The following is a 24,040-nucleotide window of genomic DNA, read 5'->3' as shown; positions in this document are numbered from 1 at the left end:
CAGTTAACAATATCTACCGATCCAACAGACGCTATTGGGGTCTCACTTTAGCTGGCAGGCGCTCTTCCTCGGGGTCCTACGGATGCTGTATCATAGACGAATAATACAACAACCAATCAACACCTACGCTCTTACAGCATTAAACAACAATTAAAAAAAAAAAAACTGCGAAAAAGGTTTGTTTGGTACGAAACTATTAGTCCAGTTAACAATATCTACCGATCCAACAGACTCTATAGGGTTGCGCCCATCAGCTGGCAGGAGGTCGTCCTCGGAGTCCAACGGATATACATATACGCGATCAAGCACGAGCACGAGTGAAAAACTGTACAATACTATATTTTGATACTAATAATTGTATATTTTTATACCAAAAACAAATTGATTGTCAGATTGATTGATTGATTGATTGATTATAGACTTATATTTATATATGCCTGAAGAGCTATGATAATTCACTATTTGTTTGATTGATTCTGACGGAAAATCCAGTGCCCAGTGTCCAAATCGAAAATCGGTGCTCCTGCCTCAAAAACTAAACCAACGGTTTCACTTGTAAAGCTGATTTGCATATATGTATACATACTACATATACATACATATGTATGTACATGCATATCTACATATGTACAGAGTGTTTACTAAACACAATTCCGACAATATTGAAAGATTACGACGGACGAAGACTCGGGAACGTGAGAATTACATTGGAATTTCATTTGGAATAAGAATTGCCAATCCAATGTCTTATGCATTAGGAGAGAGCGTGGAAGAGGAGCAGAAAAGAATACAATTTCCCATTCTCCTCTCTCCCAGTTCTAGCTTCCATTTGCACGCGTTCACAATCAGCTCCGCGTTCTTTTACCCGGTTTCGGGTCGCGAAAAGCGGAAAAATTGTGTAAATAATTCAGAATATATTGTCACGTAATAAGTTTTAGTGTAGGGCGCTGAAAAATATAAAAAATCCTGGCTTTAAAGTGTTAAATTTATGAAAATAAGCGTGCGTCTATTGAGAGCGTGAGAATGTAAACAATGGAATGGCAGAAAAATTGCATATCGCGATATAGCGTAGCTAATTACTATGTGTAAGCATTTTTATTAGATTAATTTATTAATTTTTCGTATGTACATAAATAAGCCCTGGGTCGCATGTGTGTCACAGGTGTCTTGCATTTTTTTTTCTTTCGGCCACGCGGTCTTTTTGTTTGTATATGTATGTATGTATGTATGTGTGTGTGCGAAAAAAGCGTAAATGGCGCAAAGTCGCTGTCCCTAAAGGAGAGAGCGAAGAGGAAAGAGCGAGTTCTGCCTGCTGGGCGCCAACTGCACGGACCTGGTCAATGACTTCCAGTGCGCCTGTCCGCCCGGCTTTACGGGCAAACGCTGCGAGCAGAAGATCGACCTGTGCCTGTCGGAACCCTGCAAACATGGCACCTGCGTGGACCGACTGTTCGATCACGAGTGCGTCTGCCATCCCGGCTGGACGGGTGCCGCCTGCGAGGTGAATATCGACGACTGCGAGAACCGACCCTGAGCCACCTGTGTGGATCAGATCGATGGCTTTACGTGCAAGTGCCGTCCCGGCTACGTGGGTCTCAGCTGCGAGGCGGAGATCGATGAGTGCCTCAGCGATCCGTGCAATCCCGTGGGCACCGAACGCTGCCTGGATCTGGACAACAAGTACGAGTGCGTCTGCCGCGATGGCTTCAAGGGCATCCTCTGCGAGACGGATATCGATGACTGCGAGGCGCAGCCCTGCCTTAACAACGGCATCTGTCGCGATCGTGTCGGTGGCTTCGAGTGCGGCTGTGAGCCCGGATGGAGCGGCATGCGCTGCGAGCAGCAGGTTACGACCTGCAGCCTCCAGGCGCCATGCCAGAACGATGCCAGCTGCATTGACCTGTTCCAGGACTACTTCTGTGTGTGCCCCAGCGGCACCGATGGCAAGAACTGCGAGACGGCACCCGAACGCTGCATCGGCGATCCGTGCATGCACGGCGGCAAGTGCCAGGACTTTGGCTCCGGCCTGAACTGCAGCTGTCCGGCGGATTACTCCGGCATTGGCTGCCAGTACGAGTACGATGCCTGCGAGGAGCATGTCTGCCAGAACGGTGCCACCTGTGTGGACAATGGTGCTGGCTACAGCTGCCAGTGTCCCGCGGGCTTTACGGGCCGCAATTGCGAACAGGACATTGCCGACTGCAAGGACAACTCGTGTCCGCCTGGGGCTAGCTGTGTGGACCTCACCAACGGCTTCTACTGCCAGTGCCCCTTCAACATGACCGGCGATGATTGCCGCAAGGCCATCCAAGTGGACTACGATCTGTACTTCAGCGATCCCTCGAGGTCTACGGCCGCCCAGGTGGTGCCCTTCGCCACGGGCGGAGCCAACAGCTTGACGGTGGCCATGTGGGTGCAATTCGCCCAGAAGGACGATCCCGGCATCTTCTTTTCGCTGTACGGAGTGGAATCCGCACGCATGACGCAACACCGTCGCCTCCTGCTGCAGGCCCACTCCAGTGGCGTGCAGGTCTCGCTGTTTGAGGACCAATCCGATGCCTTCCTGAGCTTCGGCGAGTACACCTCCGTCAACGATGGACAGTGGCATCATGTGGCTGTCGTCTGGGACGGCGTCAGCGGACAGCTGCAGCTCATCACCGAAGGATTGATTGCCAGCAAAATGGAGTACGGCGCTGGAGGAGCCCTCCCTGGGTATCTCTGGTCGGTGCTGGGTCGTCCACAGCCCTATGGCGGCGTCAGCCATGAGTTGGCCTACTCAGATGCCGGCTTCCAGGGCACCGTGACCAAGACCCAGGTGTGGGCCCGCGCCCTCGACATCACCTCCGAGATCCAGAAGCAAGTGCGCGACTGTCGCTCGGAACCAGTACTCTATCCCGGTCTTATTCTCAACTGGGCCGGCTATGAGGTCACCTCCGGGGGCGTGGAGCGGAATGTACCCTCGCTGTGCGGACAACGCAAGTGTCCTGTGGGCTATACCGGCGGCAATTGCCAGCAGCTGGTTGTGGACAAGGAGCCACCAGTCGTCGAGCACTGCCCTGGCGATCTTTGGGTCATAGCCAAGAACGGTTCGGCCGTCGTCACCTGGGATGAGCCACACTTCAGCGACAATATTGGCGTCACGAAGATCTACGAACGCAATGGACATCGCTCGGGCACGACCCTCCTCTGGGGCACCTACGATATCACCTACATTGCCTCCGATGCGGCTGGCAATACGGCTTCCTGCAGCTTTAAGGTTTCGCTGTTGAGTAAGTATCCACCACAAAATATCCTGCTATTGAATATCATTTATTTTCATCTGAAATGTATTTCTTTAGCTGACTTCTGCCCTGCCTTGGCTGATCCCGTGGGTGGCTCGCAGGTCTGCAAGGACTGGGGCGCAGGCGGACAGTTCAAGGTGTGTGAGATTGCCTGCAATGCTGGTCTACGCTTCTCCGAACAAGTGCCCGAATTCTACACCTGCGGAGCCGAGGGCTTCTGGCGTCCCACGCGCGAACCCTCGATGCCTCTGGTCTATCCATCCTGCTCGCCCTCGAAGCCCGCGCAGCGTGTGTTCCGCATCAAGATGCTCTTCCCCTCGGATGTGCTGTGCAACAAGGCGGGACAGGCAGTGCTGCGGCAGAAGGTGACGAACTCTGTGAATGGATTGAACAGGGACTGGAACTTCTGCTCGTATGCCATCGAGGGAACGAGGTTTGTTTTTGCATGAAAGAAAGCTTTGATATCCAATTAATCTTTGTTTTCGGATAGAGAGTGCAAGGACATTCAGATCGATGTCAAGTGCGATCATTATAGAGGGGCGCAGAACAATCGCGTGCGTCGCCAGGCCAAGGACGGTGGTGTCTATGTGATGGAGGCGGAACTGCCGGTGGTCAAGTAAGTAGAGCCCCTAAGGAGAGACCCTCAGTGGTCCAGCATGTCGTGTATTATATATATATTTTGTGTGTACTTCCTGTGTATATGTTATATGTTTTATGTATTGTATTTGTTCGTTAACCCACAAAAACTTACAGCGATGAGGATGACGATCTGGCATTGACGGGTCGCCAGGGACGCCAACAAACTGGCGGTGATACATACACCCTGGAGATAGCCTTCCCGGCTGTAAAGTATGTCCATGTCCTTAGCATTCCATTCGTTTTGCGGTTCATGCACCCCGATATATCTGCCCAGCACCAATCCACCAAAAAAACCAAACCAATCGCCATGCAAAAACACTTTCTAATGCTTTTTCTAATACCATACTACATGTCTATGCGTGCTAACACCACTCGATGTGGGTTTCTCTTGGTTTATTTAAAGAATAGACGAAAAATATTACTTGCACAAAGATATTTCAATAGAATACCATGGATATCTGAAGGTTTATCTATCTGTTGCTCAAATCAAGTAATATTTATCTCATGAACTTTAACTAGAGTCCGAGAAATCCACCATTAAGATTAATTGTATTAATATACAAATGAAAATCTGTAACGGTTGCGGTTGGACAATACCGATTCAAAATAGGTTATCGCTATGGTGCTCGGATATCGCATGCAATAACCTTGGGCCAATTATCGCTGCAGGGCATAGTATAGTTGGGGTGGGTGCAAGCAAGCTCGAGGTAGGGAACAGCTGAGCTGAGCTGCCGTAAGTGCTGTGCAGAGCATCGCAACGGAGCTTTCGAAGCCGAGCTTTAAGATCGGTAAGCTCTTATTTAAGCAGTGCAAAAGCACCAGAACGTTCTCTTTCGAAAATTTGAATCTGTGCAGCCGGTGGCTATCTCCGCGTCGGTAGCAAATATATAACTAAATCGACCACGTGTAAGCCCAAAAGAAAAGAAAAGTAACCCAAATAAGTGCCACAAAGACAAACCGAAAAGAAATAAAACGGAACGGGGAAAATCCCACACGGTGGGCGCGCCGCAAAAATCGGTCGAAAATTAATAATCGTGCGCCGAGAAAACTGGCAAGAAACTACCCTGGCGAAAAGTGCATATTTGCCTCGCCTCGCCAGCAAGTGTTGTTCTTGTTGCAAACCCGTGCGTCCCGCAGCTCTGCCAGGAGAACCCAACGCTCGTGTCTCCGTGGAAAAGTCCGAAAAACTGGTATGTTACAGTGCCCTGTAGGGAAAAGTTAGATTTTTTTCTTAGCCCTCGTGGTTTTGGTTCTGTTTCGCCCATAGGGCCCTGGCCCCGAGCGGTAGCCACCCGGCTCTCCCCAAAGTTCTGCCCCACCCACACCAAACTCCCACCCTTGACGGGAGTACTCTTCGGAGTCGACCTTGGTGTGGGGCGGAGATTTTTTGTCCCTTTTGGAGTCGTTGAAGCATCCACCTGCCCGGCGACATAACCTCCACCGGCCATCACCCTGGCGCCATATCTAACGTACGCGCATAGAGGGCATAGAGATCACCCCCCCCTATGCGCCGCTAACTCGCTGTCTGCGGCGGCCTAGAAGACGCCGCCACGGATCCGGACCCAGATTTCGTAGCATAGTGTAGTTTTAATTGTAATTTTTTTGGTTCCTTCTGAGCACTTATATGACTATGTAACTTTCCTTAACTCTGCGTCACAGTCCTACCTCGATAGGCGGGAATGTGAAAGTTCTCAAAGCGGAATTTATTTTTTCGGGTTGGGGACCGAAAAACTTAATCATAAAGTAACAGACTACAAAAAACAAAAAAAAAAACAAAAAAAAAAACCTTTTCCATACCCCCCCTATTTACCAATCCCCCTTCGCCCTGGGCACACATTAACATGGTTTCCACAGCTCCACAACGAAAGGCGCCTTTCAGCGAGGGACCACTGTATTAAAGCCGTAAGTGACCCAATTTTAATTTTCTCCTTTGCGCCTGTCTTCGTCAAAACCTAAAACGCATGAGCAGCGGCCAGCCGCTGCTGATAAGAGAGCGCAACGCTTGCGTTCCACACGCTCGAAGCTTTTCGGTCTCTTCGGTGTCATTCTGCTAAGCTTGCCTTGCTCGCATTCCCTGCATTCTTTTAATGCATGGAAACGTAGCCAAGCTATACACTAACCAACATAGAAAAAAACATCTCCTCAACCCAGAAAAAAAAAAAAAATAAATTTATAATGTTTAATTAAATTTCGTTTTGGCTCACCATTGCTGATCGCTGGTATGACCCCCGCTGCTTTTGAAAATTTTTTTGATTTTTATTTTTTTTCCTTTATACATACCTAGTTTACTTATTTCGAATATCCTATATTATATTCCTATCTTTTCTATTTATACTCCACCGTTTATATATACCTATAACTAAAAATTTTTTTTTTTGAGTTGCCTGCTGATTGTAGTTTAATACTTGTGTTATTTTTGGAAGTGAAACTTGGTTTGCTAGATTTTGATTGAAGCAACATGTCTATGATGAAGTACAACGAAATATATTGAATGTTATTAGCAATGAACATGGAGTAGACTTATAATTTCCAAGGGACAGGGTGACGTAATGGAGTAGGGTAAGAATTTTAGGGATTTCCAGAACCTTCGCACCACTGGAAATCATGGAAGGGTGGGTATAGAATCGTGTGGGTCGACTTCCATCGCAAGACCTCACGCCCGCGAGAGTTTGGAACACGCCGACGAAAGCCACTAGTACTTTTCGGGTAAGCCCTATGATTGTGCCATTTAATGTCCGTTATGCTCGGAATAGGCATAGTGTTGTTTTCGGAGTTCGCTCCCGGTAGAGTCACGGGATTCTAAAAAATTTAAAGTTTATGTAGTAGGAGTCGAGACGCGGTCAAACGAACCCCCCCCCAAGTTACCGAATGAGCACGGAACCAAAGAATCCCCCCCGGCCGTGACCTCGACATCCCCTCCAATCCATCCCCTACTCACGGATAGAAATATATCGTGGAAGTTTTACATAAATATTTGGCGCCCAACGTGGGGCAGGTTTTTTTTCAATGCTAGCTACTGTCTATACCCAGTTGGACGCGAGGGTGTAACGTTGTTACATAAATTTTTTGGCGCCCAACGTGGGTCCCTAGCCAAAGTTATAGTGACAGTAAAAAGTATTGGTAACTTTAGCAACAAAATCAGCTATTGGCTCGTCCCACCTATTGCTCGTTTGTATTCATATGCTTAATGCTGACTTTAGTTTTCTCTAAACGATCTGGTCATTGCTCCGATACAATTTCAGAATATTGCGGATTCTGCTTGGATCCTAATACTGGTTGTTCCTCTGAGTTTTATGGGGAAGTTGTCGAGTCTACGACGAAGGGAAGCTTAAGTGATCATCCGGAATGGAGAAAGTACTTCCCATGTTGACGCATCCTGTCGGGCTAGTCAAACTTGTTGTCTGGAATGTGTATATATGCTGCTTGCGTATTCATACCGAACAAGCGAGATTGGTTTAGGTCGCGTCCTCCAAGCTACAGTTAATTCAGCGGATATTAGTTTCAATAGATTGAACTGTGCGGTTGATTCGGATTTGGTATTGTTACTCTTTGCGCATAGCATACGGTTGCATACAATTGCAGAATATTGCATATTTGGTTTCGGCCGGATATCAGTACTGATTGTCCCTGTACGGGTGATGGGAGCACAGAGATGGCGGTCCCAGATTTGGTCTTCACTCATACCCTTACCATTGGCGGGTATTATTCCAGCGGCAGCGGTGGCTGCATATGGTTGTCTGGAACTAGCGCGTATGCTGCTTGCGTATCCTTGCCGAATCATATGTGGAAACTTAAACCAGTGCACTGATACTAAGACAATGCAAATTAGAAACCATAGCCCAAACAAAATCAATTCTTTTGTCGCTGTTCCAAAGATTCGCAACTCCTATCCCTATCTTATTATGTCACCCATTAAATGTCACCCTAGGAAAAATTTGGTAGAATATAGAAAAAAAAAAATAAAAAAAAAAAAAACTTAATAAAAATGCCGCTGCGACATAGTCCTCAGCAAAACAATCCGCTGAGTTCGGAAAACTTTTGCGGCATTTGTTGCTCCGAAATGTCCAATACTCAGCCGTGTTTTTGTACTCCGTGCAATCACGTTTTCCATAAAGCATGTCTGGAAGAATGGTTCCCTCATCACGATGATTGTCCGAACTGTAGCCGAGTATGTACGTTATCTCAAGCAAAACTAGTTGTTGGCAATTGTTCTCCAAACAAGCCGCAGCCGGAACCAACAGAATTACCCGGTCCCTCGGGAATTACTACTCGAAGTCTTGCCAAAGCTTTGGAGGTCGTACAGACCCCGGCAAATGGACATTGTCAGCCAGAGACGGGAAAGATATCCGAGGGAAATGGCAAGAATACCCAATTGAGCCAACTTCCAACTGTAGGTTCAGTCCCGGTAGAACGAACCACTAGGCCAACTCGTTCCAAAAGAACTCGAGCATCAGCCAAAAAGCAGGTCCCGAAGTTCCCGCCAGGTCGATCTTCCGGTCCGGAAGTAGTGTGTTTGTCGGGATTGGATGCTAGCCGTAGCTCCAACCAGACTGAAGCTCCGGCAGCTAATGTCGCCACTCACTCTAGCCCTTGGGAAGCAACCAACGCACGGACAGCCCCTCTAAGCCAGGGGTTGGACTTGGATGTCCTCCAACAGATAATTGAGCGCACTGTGGCCAGAGCCATATCCACTTTGCAGATTCAGCCGCCAGCGAGTCCGCAGGAAGGGTATGCGAGGCCAAATATCCCAACACCAGTTTCATGTATAAACAGCATGACTAGCCTGCGAACGGCCAAGACGGCCAACATTATGCAAAAGTGGAATGTTCCTTTTGATGGTTCTACCGAAGGTTTAGGGGTAGAAGAATTCATTTACCGAGTCAAAACATTAACCGATGAAACCTTGGATCGCGATTTTCTCGGCCTTTGCAAACATTTGCACATCTTGCTGGTTGGCAAAGCGCGCGATTGGTATTGGAGATACCACAAGCAGGTAGATCGCATCGTTTGGACAGAATTTTGTGCAGCTCTTAGACAACAATATAAAGACTATCGTTCGGAGTTTATGAGCAAGGAATTGATTCGAGCTCGAAAGCAACACGTCGGAGAACCCTTCGTCGCTTTTCACGACGCCGTGGCTGGTCTTATAGATAAATTTGGCATTAAAATGGCGGAAGAGGAATTAATAGAAATATTAAAAGCAAATTTGCTTCCCGAAACCCGTCACAAAATCTTATATCAGTCCATTAGCTCAGTTGGTCAATTGAGAAGATTAGTACAGATGCATGAAAATCTAGTGCAGGAGTTACAGAAATCTGACAAGTCTCGGCCACCGGTCGGCCGTCGTTCGATACATAGTCTGGAGGAATCGCGCCCTGAAAGCGATCAAGAAGAGTATGAGGATATCAGCGTAGAGGCCATTCAAAGTTCGACGGCTAAGCGTTCTTGTTGGAATTGTGAGGAGCTTGGACATGTGTGGGAAAATTGTATGGCAGATAGGCGGATATTTTGTTACGGCTGTGGAGCTCCGAATGTCTATAAGCCGCAGTGCCAAACATGCATTCGTAGAGCTTCGGAAAACCGTCAGAAGGGTGCATCCAACAACAGCCGGATGCCCCCAAAAAACCACCATTAATCTTGCCCGTTGACTTAGAGCGAGACAAGAAGAGTTTGGCTTCTTGTTGTGAGAAAAGAAAGGAAACGAATACGATCGTAAAGAGAGGTTGTCGGTTTTTACCCTATCCCGAACGGATTCATAAATATTTAGAGGTTCGAAACAGAATTTTTAATGAAAAACCACATGAAGCCCCAAAACGAATCCAGCGTTTAAGAAAATATTATGATAATGTCAAAAATAACCGTAGACTGTTAGTTTCCGCTATTATTAATAGTCCCAAGGATATGCGCAGTTATGCCGAAGTATCCTTTCTGGGTCGAACAGAACAGGGGCTGTTAGACACCGGCGCAAGTATCAGCTGTATAGGTGCTGAAGTAGCTCAGACTGATTTTTCATCCTTTTCTGAATATAAACTAATAAAAGCCACTGCAAAAACTGCAGATGGCCAAAGTCAACAGATACTGGGGGTATTAAATGTCATCATGCGTTATCGAACTATCGAGAAACCCATGAAGTTATATATAATTCCATCCCTGACACAAAATCTAATCCTAGGTCACGATTTTTGGAGATCCTTTTCGCTGGCCCCAGACATCATTGCAGCTGTCGAGATAAGTTCGAAAGACGATGAGGCAGCCGAACCAGATCCCTTACGGTATCCCTTAACTAGGCAGCAAAACCAACAACTCGAGGTAGTTAAACAGTTATTTCCCAACGCGACGGAGGGACTAGGGCGTACGGCCTTGCTTAAGCATCATATCGATGTAGGTCAGGCCGCCCCCGTAAAACAACGCTTTTACCCGGTTAGCCCAGCGGTGGAAAAGTTGCTTTATGCTGAGGTAGATCGCATGCTCCAACTAGGCGTTATCGAACCGTCATCCAGTGCTTGGAGTTCGCCAATGCGACTGGTTCTCAAGCCCAACAAAGTCCGTCTGTGTCTCGATGCTCGAAGACTGAATGAAGTCACCCGTAAGGATGCCTACCCATTACCAAGTATCGATGGTATTTTTGCCCGGTTGCCCAAGGCAAATATCATAACCAAGCTGGACCTAAAAGATGCATATTGGCAGATCGAACTCTCTGAGGATTCCAAGTCACTAACTGCTTTTACGGTCCCGGGAAGGCCTTTATATCAGTTTAAGGTTATGCCTTTTGGCCTGTGTAACGCTCCATCCACTATGTGTCGTTTGATGGATGAGATCATTCCCCGGATTTGCGTTACTGCGTCTTTGGATACTTGGACGATCTCTGCATCGTATCAGCAGATTTCTCTTCCCATCTAGCCGTGCTGTTACGACTTGCTGAACAGTTCAGAAAAGCCAACCTGACTCTGAATATTAAGAAGAGTCAGTTCTGTGTCACCAGCGTAAATTATCTTGGATACGTCATCAGTAATGGAGGTATTTGCACTGATCCCTCCAAAGTAGCTTGTATAGTGAACTGGCCACCGCCAAGGAATCTAAAACAGGTTCGCGGTTTTCTTGGGGTCTGTGGCTGGTACCGGAGATTCATCCAGAATTTCTCTGAGCTATCCTGTCCTATCACCGAGCTTCTTTCCAACAAAAAGAAATTTATTTGGACCCCGGAAGCACAAGTCGCAATGGACTCTTTAAAAACCGTGTTGACTTCTGCTCCAGTGCTTGAAAACCCAGACTTCGAACAGAAATTTTTCCTCCACTGTGATGCTAGTGATTTTGGTATAGGAGCCGTGCTCGTGCAATTGGTGGATCTGCAGGAAAAGCCAATAGCGTTTATGTCGAAAAAACTAAGTCGTGCGCAACGTAACTATAGCGTTACGGAGCGCGAGTGCTTGGCCGTAATTCTGGCCATCGAAAAGTTCCGTTGCTATCTGGAACTGCAGGAATTCGAAGTGGTTACTGATCATTCCAGTTTGTTGTGGCTAATGCGCCAGCAAAACGTGTCGGGGAGGTTAGCTCGATGGATTTTTAGATTGCAGCAATTTAAATTCTCGATATCGCACCGAAAAGGAAAAGATCACATTGTCCCCGATGCTCTTTCCCGATTACATGAACCTAAAGTATCCGCAGTAGTGATGAGTCCTGTGATAGATCTCGAATCCGATGCCTTTCAGGATGAGAGCTACCAACAGTTAAAAGAACAGTATCAGAAAAATTCCTCTCAACTGCCCGATCTGAAGATTATCGACCAATTTCTGTACATTCGAACCGAACACGCAGATGGAAAGGCGGAGCAAGACAGTCGAACTTGGAAGTTATGGGTTCCCGAGCGATTGAAGACCGACGTTCTTAAACAAGCTCATGACAATCCTACTTCAGCGCATGCCGGCATGCAAAAGACCATAGAAAAAGTTCGAAGAAGTCTGTTTTGGCCCGGCTTAGCTAAAGATGTTCGAGAGTATACTCGTAGTTGTGAGGTGTGCAAAGCATGCAAAGCTCCTAATTATACTCTGCGGCCACCCATGGGAAACCACATACCAACTTGTCGACCATTTCAACGATTATACATAGATCTGCTTGGACCTTATCCACGCAGCAAAAATGGACATGTTGGTTTGCTAATTGTCTTGGATCACTTTAGTAAATACCATTGGCTACACCCCCTGAAGAAATTTACTTCCGTAGTAATCCAAGAATTTCTGCTAAAGCATATCTTTCATGCATATGGGGTGCCTGAAACTATTGTAAGCGACAATGGAAAACAATTCAAAGCTACAGAATTCAACGCATTCTTGACACAGCTGGGAATTAAACATATGTACACGGCACTATACTCTCCCCAAAGTAATGCGGCGGAACGAGTAAATCGTTCATTGTTAGCTGCCGTGCGAGCATATCTTCAGCAGGATCAGACATACTGGGATCAGCATCTCTCAAGTATATCTTGTTCGCTGCGATCGTCACTACATCAGTCCTTAGGTTGTTCACCATATCGAGCCCTGTTTGGCTTAGATATGCTCACTCATGGGACGGATTATAAGCTTCTGAAGGATTTAGACTTGCTGGAAGAACCCGTTGTCCCGGTAGCTAGGTCAGACAATTTAGCTCTAATACGAAAAGATATACAGGGCAATATTAAGAAAGCGTATGAGCGCAACGTTGCTCAATACAATTTACGAGCCAAGCCTGTGTCGTTCCGAGAAGGTCAGGAAGTATTTCACCGAAATTTTTCCTTGAGCAAATTCACGCAAAATTTGAATGCCAAATTGGCTCCTAAATTTCTGAAATGTCGCGTGCGGAAAAAACTGGGTAATTGTTTCTACCTCCTGGAAAATCTGCAGGGCCGAGAAATAGGAACCTTTCATGCGAAAGACATTCGATCCTGATTCCCGCTAATATTCCGTCTAACGGTGGCATATTATCGGGTGGTGTAACGGTTGCGGTTGGACAATACCGATTCAAAATAGGTTATCGCTATGGTGCTCGGATATCGCATGCAATAACCTTGGGCCAATTATCGCTGCAGGGCATAGTATAGTTGGGGTGGGTGCAAGCAAGCTCGAGGTAGGGAACAGCTGAGCTGAGCTGCCGTAAGTGCTGTGCAGAGCATCGCAACGGAGCTTTCGAAGCCGAGCTTTAAGATCGGTAAGCTCTTATTTAAGCAGTGCAAAAGCACCAGAACGTTCTCTTTCGAAAATTTGAATCTGTGCAGCCGGTGGCTATCTCCGCGTCGGTAGCAAATATATAACTAAATCGACCACGTGTAAGCCCAAAAGAAAAGAAAAGTAACCCAAATAAGTGCCACAAAGACAAACCGTGGAAGTTTTACATAAATATTTGGCGCCCAACGTGGGGCAGGTTTTTTTTCAATGCTAGCTACTGTCTATACCCAGTTGGACGCGAGGGTGTAACGTTGTTACATAAATTTTTTGGCGCCCAACGTGGGTCCCTAGCCAAAGTTATAGTGACAGTAAAAAGTATTGGTAACTTTAGCAACAAAATCAGCTATTGGCTCGTCCCACCTATTGCTCGTTTGTATTCATATGCTTAATGCTGACTTTAGTTTTCTCTAAACGATCTGGTCATTGCTCCGATACAATTTCAGAATATTGCGGATTCTGCTTGGATCCTAATACTGGTTGTTCCTCTGAGTTTTATGGGGAAGTTGTCGAGTCTACGACGAAGGGAAGCTTAAGTGATCATCCGGAATGGAGAAAGTACTTCCCATGTTGACGCATCCTGTCGGGCTAGTCAAACTTGTTGTCTGGAATGTGTATATATGCTGCTTGCGTATTCATACCGAACAAGCGAGATTGGTTTAGGTCGCGTCCTCCAAGCTACAGTTAATTCAGCGGATATTAGTTTCAATAGATTGAACTGTGCGGTTGATTCGGATTTGGTATTGTTACTCTTTGCGCATAGCATACGGTTGCATACAATTGCAGAATATTGCATATTTGGTTTCGGCCGGATATCAGTACTGATTGTCCCTGTACGGGTGATGGGAGCACAGAGATGGCGGTCCCAGATTTGGTCTTCACTCATACCCTTACCATTGGCGGGTATTATTCCAGCGGCAGCGGTGGCTGCATATGGTTGTCTGGAACTAGCGCGTATGCTGCTTGCGTATCCTTGCCGAATCATATGTGGAAACTTAAACCAGTGCACTGATACTAAGACAATGCAAATTAGAAACCATAGCCCAAACAAAATCAATTCTTTTGTCGCTGTTCCAAAGATTCGCAACTCCTATCCCTATCTTATTATGTCACCCATTAAATGTCACCCTAGGAAAAATTTGGTAGAATATAGAAAAAAAAAAATAAAAAAAAAAAAAACTTAATAAAAATGCCGCTGCGACATAGTCCTCAGCAAAACAATCCGCTGAGTTCGGAAAACTTTTGCGGCATTTGTTGCTCCGAAATGTCCAATACTCAGCCGTGTTTTTGTACTCCGTGCAATCACGTTTTCCATAAAGCATGTCTGGAAGAATGGTTCCCTCATCACGATGATTGTCCGAACTGTAGCCGAGTATGTACGTTATCTCAAGCAAAACTAGTTGTTGGCAATTGTTCTCCAAACAAGCCGCAGCCGGAACCAACAGAATTACCCGGTCCCTCGGGAATTACTACTCGAAGTCTTGCCAAAGCTTTGGAGGTCGTACAGACCCCGGCAAATGGACATTGTCAGCCAGAGACGGGAAAGATATCCGAGGGAAATGGCAAGAATACCCAATTGAGCCAACTTCCAACTGTAGGTTCAGTCCCGGTAGAACGAACCACTAGGCCAACTCGTTCCAAAAGAACTCGAGCATCAGCCAAAAAGCAGGTCCCGAAGTTCCCGCCAGGTCGATCTTCCGGTCCGGAAGTAGTGTGTTTGTCGGGATTGGATGCTAGCCGTAGCTCCAACCAGACTGAAGCTCCGGCAGCTAATGTCGCCACTCACTCTAGCCCTTGGGAAGCAACCAACGCACGGACAGCCCCTCTAAGCCAGGGGTTGGACTTGGATGTCCTCCAACAGATAATTGAGCGCACTGTGGCCAGAGCCATATCCACTTTGCAGATTCAGCCGCCAGCGAGTCCGCAGGAAGGGTATGCGAGGCCAAATATCCCAACACCAGTTTCATGTATAAACAGCATGACTAGCCTGCGAACGGCCAAGACGGCCAACATTATGCAAAAGTGGAATGTTCCTTTTGATGGTTCTACCGAAGGTTTAGGGGTAGAAGAATTCATTTACCGAGTCAAAACATTAACCGATGAAACCTTGGATCGCGATTTTCTCGGCCTTTGCAAACATTTGCACATCTTGCTGGTTGGCAAAGCGCGCGATTGGTATTGGAGATACCACAAGCAGGTAGATCGCATCGTTTGGACAGAATTTTGTGCAGCTCTTAGACAACAATATAAAGACTATCGTTCGGAGTTTATGAGCAAGGAATTGATTCGAGCTCGAAAGCAACACGTCGGAGAACCCTTCGTCGCTTTTCACGACGCCGTGGCTGGTCTTATAGATAAATTTGGCATTAAAATGGCGGAAGAGGAATTAATAGAAATATTAAAAGCAAATTTGCTTCCCGAAACCCGTCACAAAATCTTATATCAGTCCATTAGCTCAGTTGGTCAATTGAGAAGATTAGTACAGATGCATGAAAATCTAGTGCAGGAGTTACAGAAATCTGACAAGTCTCGGCCACCGGTCGGCCGTCGTTCGATACATAGTCTGGAGGAATCGCGCCCTGAAAGCGATCAAGAAGAGTATGAGGATATCAGCGTAGAGGCCATTCAAAGTTCGACGGCTAAGCGTTCTTGTTGGAATTGTGAGGAGCTTGGACATGTGTGGGAAAATTGTATGGCAGATAGGCGGATATTTTGTTACGGCTGTGGAGCTCCGAATGTCTATAAGCCGCAGTGCCAAACATGCATTCGTAGAGCTTCGGAAAACCGTCAGAAGGGTGCATCCAACAACAGCCGGATGCCCCCAAAAAACCACCATTAATCTTGCCCGTTGACTTAGAGCGAGACAAGAAGAGTTTGGCTTCTTGTTGTGAGAAAAGAAAGGAAACGAATACGATCGTAAAGAGAGGTTGTCGGTTTTTACCCTATCCCGAACGGATTCATAAATATTTAGAGGTTCGAAACAGAATTTTTAATGAAAAACCACATGAAGCCCCAAAACGAATCCAGCGTTTAAGAAAATATTATGATAATGTCAAAAATAACCGTAGACTGTTAGTTTCCGCTATTATTAATAGTCCCAAGGATATGCGCAGTTATGCCGAAGTATCCTTTCTGGGTCGAACAGAACAGGGGCTGTTAGACACCGGCGCAAGTATCAGCTGTATAGGTGCTGAAGTAGCTCAGACTGATTTTTCATCCTTTTCTGAATATAAACTAATAAAAGCCACTGCAAAAACTGCAGATGGCCAAAGTCAACAGATACTGGGGGTATTAAATGTCATCATGCGTTATCGAACTATCGAGAAACCCATGAAGTTATATATAATTCCATCCCTGACACAAAATCTAATCCTAGGTCACGATTTTTGGAGATCCTTTTCGCTGGCCCCAGACATCATTGCAGCTGTCGAGATAAGTTCGAAAGACGATGAGGCAGCCGAACCAGATCCCTTACGGTATCCCTTAACTAGGCAGCAAAACCAACAACTCGAGGTAGTTAAACAGTTATTTCCCAACGCGACGGAGGGACTAGGGCGTACGGCCTTGCTTAAGCATCATATCGATGTAGGTCAGGCCGCCCCCGTAAAACAACGCTTTTACCCGGTTAGCCCAGCGGTGGAAAAGTTGCTTTATGCTGAGGTAGATCGCATGCTCCAACTAGGCGTTATCGAACCGTCATCCAGTGCTTGGAGTTCGCCAATGCGACTGGTTCTCAAGCCCAACAAAGTCCGTCTGTGTCTCGATGCTCGAAGACTGAATGAAGTCACCCGTAAGGATGCCTACCCATTACCAAGTATCGATGGTATTTTTGCCCGGTTGCCCAAGGCAAATATCATAACCAAGCTGGACCTAAAAGATGCATATTGGCAGATCGAACTCTCTGAGGATTCCAAGTCACTAACTGCTTTTACGGTCCCGGGAAGGCCTTTATATCAGTTTAAGGTTATGCCTTTTGGCCTGTGTAACGCTCCATCCACTATGTGTCGTTTGATGGATGAGATCATTCCCCGGATTTGCGTTACTGCGTCTTTGGATACTTGGACGATCTCTGCATCGTATCAGCAGATTTCTCTTCCCATCTAGCCGTGCTGTTACGACTTGCTGAACAGTTCAGAAAAGCCAACCTGACTCTGAATATTAAGAAGAGTCAGTTCTGTGTCACCAGCGTAAATTATCTTGGATACGTCATCAGTAATGGAGGTATTTGCACTGATCCCTCCAAAGTAGCTTGTATAGTGAACTGGCCACCGCCAAGGAATCTAAAACAGGTTCGCGGTTTTCTTGGGGTCTGTGGCTGGTACCGGAGATTCATCCAGAATTTCTCTGAGCTATCCTGTCCTATCACCGAGCTTCTTTCCAACAAAAAGAAATTTATTTGGACCCCGGAAGCACAAGTCGCAATGGACTCTTTAAAAACCGTGTTGACTTCTGCTCCAGTGCTTGAAAACCCAGACTTCGAACAGAAATTTTTCCTCCACTGTGATGCTAGTGATTTTGGTATAGGAGCCGTGCTCGTGCAATTGGTGGATCTGCAGGAAAAGCCAATAGCGTTTATGTCGAAAAAACTAAGTCGTGCGCAACGTAACTATAGCGTTACGGAGCGCGAGTGCTTGGCCGTAATTCTGGCCATCGAAAAGTTCCGTTGCTATCTGGAACTGCAGGAATTCGAAGTGGTTACTGATCATTCCAGTTTGTTGTGGCTAATGCGCCAGCAAAACGTGTCGGGGAGGTTAGCTCGATGGATTTTTAGATTGCAGCAATTTAAATTCTCGATATCGCACCGAAAAGGAAAAGATCACATTGTCCCCGATGCTCTTTCCCGATTACATGAACCTAAAGTATCCGCAGTAGTGATGAGTCCTGTGATAGATCTCGAATCCGATGCCTTTCAGGATGAGAGCTACCAACAGTTAAAAGAACAGTATCAGAAAAATTCCTCTCAACTGCCCGATCTGAAGATTATCGACCAATTTCTGTACATTCGAACCGAACACGCAGATGGAAAGGCGGAGCAAGACAGTCGAACTTGGAAGTTATGGGTTCCCGAGCGATTGAAGACCGACGTTCTTAAACAAGCTCATGACAATCCTACTTCAGCGCATGCCGGCATGCAAAAGACCATAGAAAAAGTTCGAAGAAGTCTGTTTTGGCCCGGCTTAGCTAAAGATGTTCGAGAGTATACTCGTAGTTGTGAGGTGTGCAAAGCATGCAAAGCTCCTAATTATACTCTGCGGCCACCCATGGGAAACCACATACCAACTTGTCGACCATTTCAACGATTATACATAGATCTGCTTGGACCTTATCCACGCAGCAAAAATGGACATGTTGGTTTGCTAATTGTCTTGGATCACTTTAGTAAATACCATTGGCTACACCCCCTGAAGAAATTTACTTCCGTAGTAATCCAAGAATTTCTGCTAAAGCATATCTTTCATGCATATGGGGTGCCTGAAACTATTGTAAGCGACAATGGAAAACAATTCAAAGCTACAGAATTCAACGCATTCTTGACACAGCTGGGAATTAAACATATGTACACGGCACTATACTCTCCCCAAAGTAATGCGGCGGAACGAGTAAATCGTTCATTGTTAGCTGCCGTGCGAGCATATCTTCAGCAGGATCAGACATACTGGGATCAGCATCTCTCAAGTATATCTTGTTCGCTGCGATCGTCACTACATCAGTCCTTAGGTTGTTCACCATATCGAGCCCTGTTTGGCTTAGATATGCTCACTCATGGGACGGATTATAAGCTTCTGAAGGATTTAGACTTGCTGGAAGAACCCGTTGTCCCGGTAGCTAGGTCAGACAATTTAGCTCTAATACGAAAAGATATACAGGGCAATATTAAGAAAGCGTATGAGCGCAACGTTGCTCAATACAATTTACGAGCCAAGCCTGTGTCGTTCCGAGAAGGTCAGGAAGTATTTCACCGAAATTTTTCCTTGAGCAAATTCACGCAAAATTTGAATGCCAAATTGGCTCCTAAATTTCTGAAATGTCGCGTGCGGAAAAAACTGGGTAATTGTTTCTACCTCCTGGAAAATCTGCAGGGCCGAGAAATAGGAACCTTTCATGCGAAAGACATTCGATCCTGATTCCCGCTAATATTCCGTCTAACGGTGGCATATTATCGGGTGGTGTAACGGTTGCGGTTGGACAATACCGATTCAAAATAGGTTATCGCTATGGTGCTCGGATATCGCATGCAATAACCTTGGGCCAATTATCGCTGCAGGGCATAGTATAGTTGGGGTGGGTGCAAGCAAGCTCGAGGTAGGGAACAGCTGAGCTGAGCTGCCGTAAGTGCTGTGCAGAGCATCGCAACGGAGCTTTCGAAGCCGAGCTTTAAGATCGGTAAGCTCTTATTTAAGCAGTGCAAAAGCACCAGAACGTTCTCTTTCGAAAATTTGAATCTGTGCAGCCGGTGGCTATCTCCGCGTCGGTAGCAAATATATAACTAAATCGACCACGTGTAAGCCCAAAAGAAAAGAAAAGTAACCCAAATAAGTGCCACAAAGACAAACCGAAAAGAAATAAAACGGAACGGGGAAAATCCCACACGGTGGGCGCGCCGCAAAAATCGGTCGAAAATTAATAATCGTGCGCCGAGAAAACTGGCAAGAAACTACCCTGGCGAAAAGTGCATATTTGCCTCGCCTCGCCAGCAAGTGTTGTTCTTGTTGCAAACCCGTGCGTCCCGCAGCTCTGCCAGGAGAACCCAACGCTCGTGTCTCCGTGGAAAAGTCCGAAAAACTGGTATGTTACAGTGCCCTGTAGGGAAAAGTTAGATTTTTTTCTTAGCCCTCGTGGTTTTGGTTCTGTTTCGCCCATAGGGCCCTGGCCCCGAGCGGTAGCCACCCGGCTCTCCCCAAAGTTCTGCCCCACCCACACCAAACTCCCACCCTTGACGGGAGTACTCTTCGGAGTCGACCTTGGTGTGGGGCGGAGATTTTTTGTCCCTTTTGGAGTCGTTGAAGCATCCACCTGCCCGGCGACATAACCTCCACCGGCCATCACCCTGGCGCCATATCTAACGTACGCGCATAGAGGGCATAGAGATCACCCCCCCCCTATGCGCCGCTAACTCGCTGTCTGCGACGGCCTAGAAGACGCCGCCACGGATCCGGACCCAGATTTCGTAGCATAGTGTAGTTTTAATTGTAATTTTTTTGGTTCCTTCTGAGCACTTATTTGACTATGTAACTTTCCTTAACTCTGCGTCACAGTCCTACCTCGATAGGCGGGAATGTGAAAGTTCTCAAAGCGGAATTTATTTTTTCGGGTTGGGGACCGAAAAACTTAATCATAAAGTAACAGACTACAAAAAACAAAAAAAAAAACAAAAAAAAAACCTTTTTCATACCCCCCCTATTTACCGATCCCCCTTCGCCCTGGGCACACATTAACATGGTTTCCACAGCTCCACAACGAAAGGCGCCTTTCAGCGAGGGACCACTGTATTAAAGCCGTAAGTGACCCAATTTTAATTTTCTCCTTTGCGCCTGTCTTCGTCAAAACCTAAAACGCATGAGCAGCGGCCAGCCGCTGCTGATAAGAGAGCGCAACGCTTGCGTTCCACACGCTCGAAGCTTTTCGGTCTCTTCGGTGTCATTCTGCTAAGCTTGCCTTGCTCGCATTCCCTGCATTCTTTTAATGCATGGAAACGTAGCCAAGCTATACACTAACCAACATAGAAAAAAACATCTCCTCAACCCAGAAAAAAAAAAAAAAAATAAATTTATAATGTTTAATTAAATTTCGTTTTGGCTCACCATTGCTGATCGCTGGTATGACCCCCGCTGCTTTTGAAAATTTTTTTGATTTTTATTTTTTTTCCTTTATACATACCTAGTTTACTTATTTCGAATATCCTATATTATATTCCTATCTTTTCTATTTATACTCCACCGTTTATATATACCTATAACTAAAAATTTTTTTTTTGAGTTGCCTGCTGATTGTAGTTTAATACTTGTGTTATTTTTGGAAGTGAAACTTGGTTTGCTAGATTTTGATTGAAGCAACATGTCTATGATGAAGTACAACGAAATATATTGAATGTTATTAGCAATGAACATGGAGTAGACTTATAATTTCCAAGGGACAGGGTGACGTAATGGAGTAGGGTAAGAATTTTAGGGATTTCCAGAACCTTCGCACCACTGGAAATCATGGAAGGGTGGGTATAGAATCGTGTGGGTCGACTTCCATCGCAAGACCTCACGCCCGCGAGAGTTTGGAACACGCCGACGAAAGCCACTAGTACTTTTCGGGTAAGCCCTATGATTGTGCCATTTAATGTCCGTTATGCTCGGAATAGGCATAGTGTTGTTTTCGGAGTTCGCTCCCGGTAGAGTCACGGGATTCTAAAAAATTTAAAGTTTATGTAGTAGGAGTCGAGACGCGGTCAAACGAACCCCCCCCAAGTTACCGAATGAGCACGGAACCAAAGAATCCCCCCCGGCCGTGACCTCGACATCCCCTCCAATCCATCCCCTACTCACGGATAGAAATATATCGTGGAAATGTTACAAATCCATTAAAAACCCACGTAGTAACTTGTAATTTTCCTGCTGCCTCTTTAGCGATCCTGTGGTCCATACATCGACGGGCGAACGCTCGAGTGTCAAGCAGCTGTTGGAGAAACTCATCCTCGAGGACGATCAGTTTGCCGTGCAGGAGATCCTGCCCAACACAGTGCCCGATCCGGCCTCCCTGGAGCTCGGCTCGGAGTACGCCTGTCCCGTGGGTCAGGTGGTGATGATACCCGACTGTGTGCCCTGTGCCATTGGCACCTACTACGACAGTGCCAACAAGACGTGTATTGCCTGTGCGCGCGGCACCTATCAGTCGGAGGCGGGCCAGCAGCAGTGCAGCAAGTGTCCGGTGATTGCAGGACGTCCTAGAGTCACGGCTGGACCTGGAGTCCGGTCGGCGGCCGACTGCAAGGAACGCTGTCCGGCTGGCAAGTATTTCGATGCGGAGACGGGTCTGTGCCGCTCCTGCGGCCATGGATTCTATCAGTCGAACGAGGGAGCCTTTGGCTGCGATCTGTGCGGCCTCGGTCAGACCACCCGCTCCACGGAGGCGAACTCGCGCAAGGAGTGCCGCGACGAGTGCAGCTCTGGCCAGCAGCTCGGCGCCGATGGTCGCTGCGAGCCCTGCCCGCGTGGAACCTACCGCCTGCAGGGCGTACAGCCCTCGTGCGCCGCCTGTCCCCTGGGACGCACCACACCCAAGGTGGGTGCCAGTTCCGTGGAGGAATGCACCCTGCCTGTTTGCTCGCCCGGAACCTATCTGAATGCCACCCTCAATATGTGCATTGAGTGCAGAAAGGGCTTCTATCAGTCCGAGTCGCAGCAGACCGCCTGCATCCAGTGCCCGCCCAATCACAGCACCAAGATCACCGGCGCCACCTCCAAGAGCGAATGCACCAATCCCTGCGAGCACATAGCCGAGGGCAAACCCCACTGCGATGCGAATGCCTACTGCATCATGGTACCAGAGACCTCGGACTTTAAGTGCGAGTGCAAACCGGGCTTCAATGGCACTGGCATGGCCTGCACGGATGTCTGCGACGGCTTCTGCGAGAACTCGGGCACCTGTGTCAAGGATCTGAAGGGTACACCCTCTTGCCGTTGCGTCGGCTCCTTCACCGGACCCCATTGCGCCGAGCGTTCGGAGTTTGCGTACATCGCGGGCGGCATTGCCGGTGCAGTGATCTTCATTATCATCACTGTACTGCTCATTTGGATGATATGCGTGCGCTCGACGAAGCGCCGCGATCCCAAGAAGATGCTAACTCCTGCCATCGATCAAACGGGCTCGCAGGTGAACTTCTACTATGGCGCCCACACACCCTACGCGGAGTCCATAGCGCCCTCGCACCACAGCACCTATGCGCACTACTACGACGACGAGGAGGATGGCTGGGAGATGCCCAATTTCTACAACGAAACGTATATGAAGGATGGTATGCGATAGAATTGTTTTCCATCACATTTTTCCTTAAAATAAAATTGATTTTGTGCAGGTTTGCATGGGGGCAAGATGAGCACATTGGCCAGGTCGAATGCCTCGCTTTATAGAACTAAAGAAGACTTATACGATCGACTGAAACGTCATGCCTACACGGGCAAGAAGGGTATGTACTTATTTCCTTATTTATTATCTTTAAATATTTATTTTGTTTTTGTTTTTTTTTCCAGAGAAGAGTGATAGTGATAGCGAAGTGCAGTAAACAATAAACAACGAGAAGAATATGTAATTAAAAGCTGCTTTAATGTAAAATGTGGTCATACAAAAATATAACAAAAAATACACACACACAGACAGATCAAGGGAATGTTCCAACACTGCCCCCCAAAATACTCATTGGAGGGAGAGCCTTGCATTGAATCAACGTAATTGCTGTGAACAAAATCATCTATCGAATCCGAGTCCAAATGTCAGCCAATTACAGCAGCAATTACGAGGCTTAATGCCAGGCTTTAAGCGAGAGAGAGAGCTGCTCAAAACGAAACGCAAAGAGAAATCTGAAATCTTAAATAAGTAAAACTCCAATATGTGCTCTTTAGGTATGCAAACTAAATTAAATTAAGTCGAACTTATATGCATAACTTAACATAATATAATAAAGAAATTATATTGTTTTAATCTTAAGTATTATTTACCTATACCACAAAACAACACAACAAAACACAACTCGGATCGAAAACCATCTTTGCTTGACAGACAAGCCACCAAATTGCAATACATACTTACTATACTTATATGCTATACTATATACATTTAAATATAGATTTTTCCAACCAATATAGGATTGTGTGTCCAAAACTTGTTGAACAAATTCCGCGAGTGCTGTAAAAAGCAAATCAAATATAGTCGTTATTTTGT

At 46.6% G+C, this 24,040-nt stretch overlaps 2 long non-coding RNA genes and 1 pseudogene across 2 annotated transcripts; all 3 read left to right on the top strand.

Annotated features, from left to right (window-relative positions):
• Positions 1-1,032: 1,032 nt before the first annotated feature.
• LOC117188675 lies at positions 1,033-23,897 on the top strand (annotated as a pseudogene).
• LOC117188633 lies at positions 4,819-5,691 on the top strand. The gene is made up of 2 exons (XR_004472764.1): positions 4,819-5,110; positions 5,188-5,691. It is a non-coding gene; the product is annotated as an uncharacterized LOC117188633 (long non-coding RNA).
• LOC117188632 lies at positions 19,609-20,482 on the top strand. The gene is made up of 2 exons (XR_004472763.1): positions 19,609-19,900; positions 19,978-20,482. It is a non-coding gene; the product is annotated as an uncharacterized LOC117188632 (long non-coding RNA).
• Positions 23,898-24,040: the final 143 nt, after the last annotated feature.

This window comes from Drosophila miranda, chromosome 4 (genome assembly GCF_003369915.1).
Source record: "Drosophila miranda strain MSH22 chromosome 4, D.miranda_PacBio2.1, whole genome shotgun sequence".
NCBI classification, from domain to species: domain Eukaryota; kingdom Metazoa; phylum Arthropoda; class Insecta; order Diptera; family Drosophilidae; genus Drosophila; species Drosophila miranda.
This window is presented reverse-complemented; position numbering and strand designations above follow the sequence as displayed.